A 10,017-nucleotide genomic window follows, 5' to 3' on the forward strand; every position below is an offset into this window, starting at 1 on the left:
TCTGGCTGGCTTCAGCTCCAACACTGAAACAAAACCAAAAAAAAAACAAAGACACACCCAAGCCTTTCCTCCAAGCGAAACTAAAAAGCAGAGCCAGAGCTCATCTCCACCCACGCTCTGACACCACTGCAGCCACTGGAGCAGACAAACATTTCTTAAAGTGACATTCCCGTGACAATAGTTATCTCGGACCACGCACCCACTGGCTGGAGATTCGGGGCGAGAGCAGAGGCCGGGGTGGAGGTTTGACTCGGGGTTGTTGGCGGATGGAGGTTTTTGTGATAAGGTGCGGGCGGCGATTAAGAAGTTTGTGGAGTTGAATCAGAATGGGGAGGTATCGGCGGGCATTATTTGGGAAGCACTGAAGGCAGTGGTCCCGGGGGGATATTATTTTGTTTACGGCCCATGCGGATAGGGAAAGGAGGGAGGAACATGACTGCCTAGGGGTGAGATAGTGGAGGTGGACAGGGAATATTCGACGATGCCGACTGTGGAGGGATTGGCGAGGATACTGTCATTATTATGCCACAGAGAAACTCTAATCAGGAAACAACAAGTCAGCTTTTCTTGAAGAAGTTAACCTGGTTCAGGCTTTGGGTAAAGTGTTGGAGATGAGAGTAGGATAGGTGCTTGATGGCCGAAACTCGATGGGCCTAAAGTACTCCTTTTTTTTTAATATAAACATTTTATTGAGGTATTAATGGTTTTATCACAACAGAAGAAACAATGTACATACAAATCTAAACAGAGTGCAAAATCCGCCTTCCTCCTTCACAGGTCCCACCTTTATTAACCCCCTACTCTAAGCTAAGCTAACCACCCCCCCCACCCGCCCCCCTTCTGCTGACGATTAATTTCCTGCAAAGAAGTCGACAAACGGTTGCCACCTCCGGGCGAACCCTAACAGTGACCCTCTCAAGGCGAACTTGATTTTCTCCAGACCGAGAAAGCTAGCCGTGTCCGATAGCCGGGTCTCCGACTCGGGGGCTTTGAGTCCCTCCAAGCTAATAGTATCCATCTCCGGGCTACCAGGGAAGAAAAGGCCAGAACGTCTGCCTCTTTCTCCTCCTGGATTCCCGGGTCTTCCGACACCCCGAAAATCGCCACCTCCGGACTCAGCGCCACCCTTGTTTTTAACACAGTGGACATGACATCCGCAAACCCCTGCCAAAATCCCCTAAGTTTTGGACATGTCCAGAACATGTGGACTCGCTGGCCCCCCCACCCCCCCGCACACCTGTTTCTACCCCAAAGAACCTGCTCATCCGGGCCACTGTCAGTGAGCCCGGTGAACGACCTTGAACTGTATCAGGCTGAGCCTGGCACATGTTGTGGACGGGTTGACTCTACTCAACGCATCCGCCCAGAGACCATCCTCTATCTCTCCTCCCGACTCCTCTTCCCACTTGGGGTTCAGCTCCTCAGTCTGCGTGTCCTCTGACCCCATGAGTTCCTTGTAAATGTCAGAAACCCTCCCTTCCCTCACCCACACTCTGGAAACTACCCTGTCCTGAATCCCCCTCGGCGGTAGGAGCGGGAAGGTTGAGACCTGCCTGCATAGGAAGTCCCGCGCCTGCAGAATTCCCTCCCGTCAATTCAAATTTCTCCTCCAACACCCTCAGGCTGGGAATGCTCCCCTCCATATACAGATCTCCCATCCTCTCGCTCCCCGCTCTCCGCCATCTCCGGAACCCTCCATCCAGCCTCCCCGGGGCAAACCGGGGATTATTGCAGATTGCAGACCAGACCGATACTCCCTCCACTCCCACGTTTCCTCCATTGCCCCCAGACCCGCCACCATGGTGTGTTGTCGGGAACGGCACCGTTACCAATGCCCCCAAACCCGGTGCCCTTACATGATGCCGCCTCTACTCGCTCCCACATTAATCCCACCACCTAATCATGGCTTTATTCGCCGCCCAACAATAATTACTAAAGTTCGGCAGCGCCAGCCCGCCCTCCCCACGGCTCCGTTCCCGCATCCCCTTTTATTACTCGCGGGGTCTTACCCGCTCATACAAAGCCAGAGGTCACCTTATTGAGACTCCTTTTTCTTTCACAAGGTGGAGCTCTCTGACCCTCGGTGCAGGGGGCAGAGAGGGGGCAGTGTTAACTGAGCAAACCATCTCAGCTCACCTTTAACCTCATAGCGTCTGCTTCATGCTAACCTTCAGCAACGCACAGTCACGCAACTGCTCCTGAAGACAGGAGAGGACACAATCCCTCTCTTTTCCATCTTCCAGTAAGTTCTTGTGGGAGAGAGAGAGAGAGAAATTTAAAAAAAAGATCCATTCTCTAAAACGCCAAGGCTAAGTGACACACACAAGAGCAACTTCAGTCAATACCAACAAGCCACCAATTTGTGTAAAAGAGGGAGATGGATGAGCAGTGTGCATCAGGGTGGCACAGTGATTAGCACTGCTGCATCACAGTGCCAGGGACCCGGGTTTGATTGTCGGGGGGGGGGGGGGGGGGGTCGATGGTCCAAAGAGTCAAGTCATTGTCTGAATCTTTCCCATCCAAATCTCTCCCATTCAATCGGCTCCACCTCACTAACTGGACAATTAGGAGCCGCAGTCGGCCAGTCTCAGTCAGATCAGACTCCGGTTTCGCTCGACTTTCTCTGCCCATCTCCGTCACCCTCGATACCCTTGGGTCGATCAAAAACCTATCCACAGGAGCGTATTGCCAACATCAGCAAACCCCCTCCCCACACACCCCATCCCACCAGTCAGAGATTCAGGAACCCCCAAGACGGTGGTCTAGACATTTATAAGGAGCCATTGACCAGATACCGAACTAAACCAGCTGTATAAATACTGTGGCTACGGGAGCAGGTCAGAGGCTGGGAATCCTGCGGAGAGTAACTCACCTCCTGATCACCCCCACCTGGAGGTTCCCCTCCAAGTCACTCCCCATCCTGACTGGGAAATATATCGGCTGTTCCTTCAGTGTTGCCAAATCCTGGAGCTCCCTCCCTTACAGCACGGTGGGTGTACCTACACCTCCGGGACCGCAGCGGCTTCAAGAAGGCAGCTCAGCACCACCTTGTCAAGGGGCAATTAGGGATGGGCAATAAATGCTGGCCTGGCCAGCGACTTCCACATCCCATAAATGAAAATGAAAAGGAGACCTGGGTGTTAATGTGTATAAACCATTGAAGGTGATAGGACAGGCCGAGGGGGCTGGACCGAGTCTATCAGGAGAACGGGTTCCCATTGTTGGAAAGGATCGTAGGTATCTGCTGCTCTTGTCCTTCTAGACGGTCGCGGGTTTGGAAGGTGCTGCCTGAGAACGCAGGGAATTATAGACCAGTAAGCCTAACATCGGTAGTGGGGAAAATGCTCGAATCCATTATAGAACATAGAGCATTACAGCACAGTACAGGCCCTTCGGCCCTCGATGTTGCGCCGACCTGTGAGGACTTCATAGCGGAACATTTAGAAAGCAGTGGCAGGATCAGTCAGAGTCAGCATGGATTTATGAAGGGAAAATCACGCTTGACAAATCTGTTGGAATTCTTTGAAGAGTTAACCAGTGCAGTCGACAAGGGGGAGCCAGTCGATGTGGGGTATTTAGACTTTCAGAAGGCGTTTGACAAAGTCCCGCAGAAGAGATTATTTGTGCACAATTAAAGCGCATGGGATTGGGGGAAATGTATTGAGGTGGATGGAAAACTGGTTGGCAGAGAGAATGTGACAGGTAATAAATGTTGGGAGGTTGTTCACCAGAATCAGCTGATCCTTGTCGTCGAGGAGGGTCCTCAGGGCAGCCAGTTCGATGAAGCGATCCTGGGACTCTGTCGTATCCAACTTGGCCAATTCCTCCAACTCCTTGTCCCTGGCAGAGAGCTGCTGCTTGAGGTCCCCAGCTTCCCGACCTTGAAGCGCGAGCGTTTCCAGGTAACTGGCGGACATTCCCTGGAAAATCATCGACAGATTGTTACGGGAGGCGGTGGCGTTAACTGATCCCCAAATCAAACCAGCAACGGCGTCGCGGAAACAGAAAGAGGCCATTCAGCTCATCGCGTCAATGCAGTCTCGGAGGAGGAACGGTGGCGTAGTGGTCATGCCACTGGGCTAGTAAACCAGGGGCCTAGGCTCGTGCTCTGGGGACCCTGGTTCGAATCTCGCCACGGGAGTTGGTGGAATTTAAATTGAATCAATAGAGCTGGAAAATCAAGCTCGTCTCCAGATACAGATCACCGGTTGACGTAAAACCTTACCTGGTTCACTGATGTCCTTTCGGGAAGGAAATCTGCCGCCCTTACCTGGCCCGGCCTCCATGTGACTGCAGGTCCCACAGAGCAATGTGTTCGACTCGGAGGCGCTCAATTCAAGGACAATTAGGGATGAGCAACAAATGCTGGGCCCGTCCAGCGTCGCCCACACCCCATGACTGAATAAAAATCCAAAGCCTTTTCCCCCGCTTCGACCCTGTTAATACACACAGCGTAGCCTCAAGGGGAATGACCTTGATGAGCTGCTGAGGGAGCGGCTACTCTGTGTGGAGTTTTACTCTTGTGACTCAACTGTTCGAAGGATAGACAACCTTTGCCGATGATTATTACAGATGTGTAAACCCGTGTGGAATAGTTACAGGTGATGAAATCCACCGTTGGGATTTTTTTGTTGCTTATGAATCAATTGTAGACCATTTTGGTTTTGCTGTCTTGCCCGTGGGGTGTAGGCATCACTGGAAAATCATACCAGGAGGGCATTTTAAAGAAGCAACCACATTGTTCGGGATCCGGACTCATGTCGGCCAAACTGGGTAAGAATCCCCAGAGTCCCTGCCGTGCATGAAGCCATCCTGCACATCGCATCCGCACCGACCCTCCGAAAGAGCACCCTGCCTGGGCCTACTCCCCCACGCTATTCCCAGAACCCCTTGCATTCATCGTGGCCAATCCACCTAACCTGCACATCTTGGGACTGTGGGAGGAAACCGGAGCGCCCGGGGGAAACCCACGCAGCCACGGGGAGGACGTGCAGGCTCTGCCCAAGTCACCCGAAGTAGGAATAGGACCCAGGTCTCTGGAGCTGGGAGCAGTGCCGACCACCGTGCCGCGGCAAATCTCCTTCCCGGAAGCAGATAGATCACAACAATCGATCACCGGCCAATGTTATCATTCCTGATTTTATTAAACAAATTTAAATTCCACCAGGACCTGTGCTGGGGTTTGAACTCAGAAAATTAGTCTGGGCCTCTGGATTATGGGCCCAGCGACAATACCACTACACTGAGTTGGCTAGATCCTGGGGCATGGATCCAGGGTCAGGGGCCAATGACGTCCTGTTCAATGTGGACAACGTTTGCGATTCAAGAACCTGCTCAGCAAAGGGAGCCACGATATTCCCTGGGTTTCGAACAAGCAAAATAAACTTTTTTAACAATTTACAATGTGGTCATCGAACACGTTATCTGCAAAGAAGATGAAATGCAAACATTAATCGGGGGATCAAAGCGTTCATGGCCGGATCTTGTGCACGTTAGTAAGTAGTCATCAAAATCCACCACCTCTGGGCCGTAATTCTCCAGCCGGTCGCTGGGAGTCTCTGTTCCCGCGGACAGCACACACCCGTCCCACCCCCACGGCAGCTCGCGGCTGCTGTGAGAATTCCCCATCGGCAGGGGCAGGGAATCCCACCGGCAGGGATCAGCATGCCGCCTCCCGCTGTCGGGGAGCCGGAGAATCCCGTCCGCGGGGCGGGATTCTGTGATCCCAACGCTAAGTGTTGACGTCGTCGGAAACGCCGTCGCTTGGGAAGAGTACAGTTCTGAACTACGTCGATCAAGTTTATTTGGAAGTTCAGGAAAACAACGGTTGAAAAGGATTTGGGCCGAGAATGTTCCAAGTCATTTGAAGATCCCCAATCATGTTGCTTGGGTAGTAAGGCAGGCCGAACATGTTTTGCAAGCGCCGAATGCCTCCTTTGAGGGGACGTTGGTGTATATCTTAAACTCCAGAAACAGCTGGCACGCTCACATCTGGAGTGTACACCCAGGGTTTGGAATCCACTCTTTCAGAGACATGTACAGCTCAGTTCAAAGACGTGTTACCCGCAGAATGGAAGACATGAGGGAAATATCCCAGGGGGAGAATTTAAGAATTCTCGGAATACAAACTTTAGAAGAGAAGATTGATTTTTGATTTAGTTGAAGTTTATAAATTTGTTCAAAAAACAAAATTTAGAGTACCCAAATTCATTTTTTCCAATTGAGGGGCAATTTAGCGCGGCCAATCCACCTACCCTGCACATCTTTGGGTTGTGGGGGCGAGACCCACGCAGACACGGGGAGAATGTGCAAACCCCACACGGACAGTGACCCAGAGCCGGGATCGAACCTGGGACCTCGGCGCCGTCAGGCAGCAGTGCTAACCACTGCGCCACCGTGCTGCCCTTGAAGTTTATGAACTGACCTGCTAAAGTTCTAATATATATTGGATTGGATTTGTTTATTGTCACGTGTACCGAGGTACAGTGAAAAGTATTTTTCTGCGAGCAGCTCAACAGATCATTAAGTACATGAAAATAAAAGAAAATAAAAAGAAAATACATAATAGGGCAACACAACATATACAATGTAACTACATAAGCACCGGCATCGGATGAAGCATACAGGGTGTAGTGTTAATGAGGTCAGTCCACAAGAGGGTCGTTTAGGAGTCTGGTGACAGTGGGGAAGAAGCTGTTTTTGAGTCTGTTCGTGCGTGTTCTCAGACTTCTGTATCTCCTGCCCGATGGAAGAAGTTGGAAGAGTGAGTAAGCCGGGTGGGAGGGATCTTTGATTATACTGCCCGCTTTCCCCAGGCAGCGGGAGGTGTAGATGGAGTCAATGGATGGGAGGCAGGTTTGTGTGATGGACTGGGCGGTGTTCACGACTCTCTGAAGTTTCTTGCGGTCCTGGGCCGAGCAGTTGCCATACCAGGCTGTGATGCAGCCCGATAGGATGCTTTCTATGGTGCATCTGTAAAAATTGGTGACGGTCAATGTGGACATGCCGAATTTCCTTAGTTTCCTGAGGAAGTATAGGCGCTGTTGTGCTTTCTTGGTGGTAGCGTCGACGTGGGTGGACCAGGACAGATTTTTATACTGTTTTATGTGTCTGTTGCAGCAATGTTACTTAGGTTAAGGTATCCAAACTAGGCGGTCTGACAAACTTGTGATTAAGGGGTTAATAGCTAGGCCGGCTGTGATGGGAATCAGGGGAGGGGAGGGTCCATTTTTTTAGTTTTATTTTCAGCCCTGCCCTGCGTCTCTTGTTTTTAGTTTCATTTTTAGAGTTCAAGAAGGCAGCTCACCACCACCCTCTCAAGGGGCAATTAGGGTTGGGCAACAAATGGAGTCCTAGCCAGCGATACCCCCATGCTGTATTCAAGGATTACCGTTTTAAAAACAGGGACTGCGAGAAGTTAGTCAGCCTGTGAGAAATGGAGCGATGGGTCTCCGTACTGCTTGGCCCCATTACCGTAACTGTACCGTACCTTGATCATCTGATCTTTCTCCTGAATGCTCTTCAGAAGCTCTTCGATGACTTTGGCATGGTCGGCAGACTGCCGATCCCGCTCGGAGAGGGTCCGGGACAGAAGCTCCTCCTTGGCTTTCAGCCGCAGGCAGAGGAGCGCGGACCTGTCGGAGCCATTGCTGAGGCCATGGCTGAGTACGGAGTCGGTGAGGGCCTGTACAGGTGGAGAGAGGAGAGGCAGCAGCGCGCGGTTAGTCAGGCAGATGCAGGCCAACCAGTGAACACTCAGCACAGTGAGCACCCGGACAGGCCCTCACTGGGTGTCCACCGAGTGCCTGAATAAATGCGAGGTTATCCACTTCGGCAGCAAATATAAGGCGGCAGATTATTATTCGAATGGGTGTAAATTGAGAGGCGGATACTCAGCAAGACCTTGGTGTCCTCGTTCATCAGCCGCTAAAAGTAAGCGCGCATGTACAGCAGGCGGTAAAGAGGGCAAATGGCATATTAGCCTTCATAACGTGAGGATTTGAGTATAGGAATAGAGATGTTTAAAAAAAAAATTTAGAGTACTCCATTCATTTTTTTCCAATTAAGGGGCAATTTAGCGCGGCCAATCCACCTACCCTGCACATCTTTGGGTTGTGGGAGTGAAACCCACGCAGACACGGGGAGAATGTGCAAACTCCACACGGACAGGGACCCAGAGCCGGGATTCGAACCTGGGACCTCGGCGCCGTGAGGCAGCAGGGCTAACCACTGTGCCATCGTGCTGCACTGGAATAGAGATGTTTCACTGCAATTGTATCGGGCCTTGGTGAGGCCACACTTGGAGTATTGTGGGCAGTTCTGGTGTCCTTATCGGAGGAAGGATGTTCTTGCTATGGAGGGAGAGCAGCGAGGGTTTACCCGGCTGATTCCTGGGATGGCGGGACTGTCACTCGAGGAGACTAAAATCGGTTAGGATTATATTCATGAGGCCATAAGACATAGGAGCAGAATTAGGCCACTCGGCCCATCGAGTCCGCTCCGCCATTCAATCATGGCTGATATTTTCTCATCCCCATTCCCCTGCCTTCTCCCCATAACCCCTGATCCCCTCATTAATCAAGAACCTCTCTATCTCTGTCTTAAAGACACTCAGTGATTTGGCCTCCACAGCCTTCTGCGGCAAAGAATTCCACAGATTCACCACCCTCTGGCTGAAGAAATTCCTCCTCATCTCTGTTTCAAAGGATCGTCCCTTTAGTCTGAGATGGTGTCCTCTGCTTCTAGTTTCTCCCACAAGTGGAAACATCCTCTCCACGTCCACTCTATCCAGGCCTCGCAGTATCCTGTAAGTTTCAATAAGATCCTCTCTCATCCTTCTAAACTCCAACGAGCACAGACCCAGAGTCCTCAACCGTTCCTCATACGACAAGCTCTTCATTCCAGGGATCATTCTTGTGACCCTGCCTCTGGACCCTTTCCAAGGCCAGCACATCCTTCCTTAGATACGGGGCCCAAAACTGCTCACAATACTCCAAATGGGGTCTGACCAGAGCCTTGTGCAGCCTCAGAAGTACATCCCTGGTCTTGTATTCTAGCCCTCTCGACATGAATGCTAACATTGCATTTGCCTTCCTAACTGCTGACTGAACCTGCAGGTTAACCTTAAGAGAATCGTGAACAAGGACTCCCAAGTCCCTTTGTGCTTCTGATTTCCGAAGCACCTCCTCATTTAGAAAATAGTCTATGCCGAGATTCCTCCTTCCAAAGTGCATAACCTCACACTTTTCCACATTGTATTCCATCTGCCACTTCATTGCCCACTCTCCTAGCTTGTCCAAATCCTTCTGCAGCCCCCTTGCTTCCTCAATACTACCTGCCCCTCTACAGATCTTTGTATCATCTGCAAACTTAGCAACAGAGCCTTCAGTTCCTTCTTCCAGATCATTAATGTATATTGTGAAAAGTTGTGGTCCCAGCACCGACCCGAGACACACCACTAGTCACCGGCTGCCATCCTGAAAAAGACCCCTTTATCCCCACTCTCTGCCTTCTGCCAGTCTGCCAATCCTCGATCCATGCCAGGATCTTACCCTGAACACCATGGGCTCTTAACTTATTTAACAGTCTCCTATGTGGCATCTTGTCAAAGGCCTTCTGGAAATCTAAATAAATCACGTCCACTGGTTCTCCTTTGTCTCACTTCCTTGTTACCTCCTCAAAGAACTCTAACAGATTTGTCAGACACGACCTCCCCTTGACGAAGCCGTGCTGACTCAGTCCTATTTTACCATGCACTTCCAAGTACATCGCAATCTCATCGTTAATAACAGACTCTAAAATCTTACCAATGACCGAAGTCAGGCTATATTTTCCCGTCTTTTTGCCTCCTTCCCTTCTTAAACAGCGGTGTTACATTAGCCACTTTCCAGTGTCTGTGACACGGTGGGCAGGGCATGCGCCCACTGAGCTAGCTTGGTAAGAGACGGTGCCATTGGGCGGGCAAGTTTCATTCCGATATTGACTATTCTCGACCTCGGCCCTCACCTGAGGTGTGGT

At 51.0% G+C, this 10,017-nt stretch overlaps 1 protein-coding gene across 1 annotated transcript in view; it reads right to left on the minus strand.

Annotated features, from left to right (window-relative positions):
* Positions 1 to 7,787, minus strand: part of LOC140390578 (uncharacterized) — an 11,760-nt gene extending 3,973 nt beyond the window's left edge. The window contains exons 1-3 of the mRNA XM_072475775.1: positions 7,490 to 7,787; positions 3,729 to 3,920; positions 2,137 to 2,249 (exon numbers count right to left, since the gene is read on the minus strand). The gene's annotated coding sequence lies outside the window, so the exon portion shown is untranslated. The remainder of the gene's footprint in view (positions 1 to 2,136; positions 2,250 to 3,728; positions 3,921 to 7,489) is intronic.
* Positions 7,788 to 10,017: the final 2,230 nt, after the last annotated feature.

The sequence above is a fragment of the Scyliorhinus torazame genome, chromosome 14 (assembly GCF_047496885.1).
Source record: "Scyliorhinus torazame isolate Kashiwa2021f chromosome 14, sScyTor2.1, whole genome shotgun sequence".
NCBI classification, from domain to species: domain Eukaryota; kingdom Metazoa; phylum Chordata; class Chondrichthyes; order Carcharhiniformes; family Scyliorhinidae; genus Scyliorhinus; species Scyliorhinus torazame.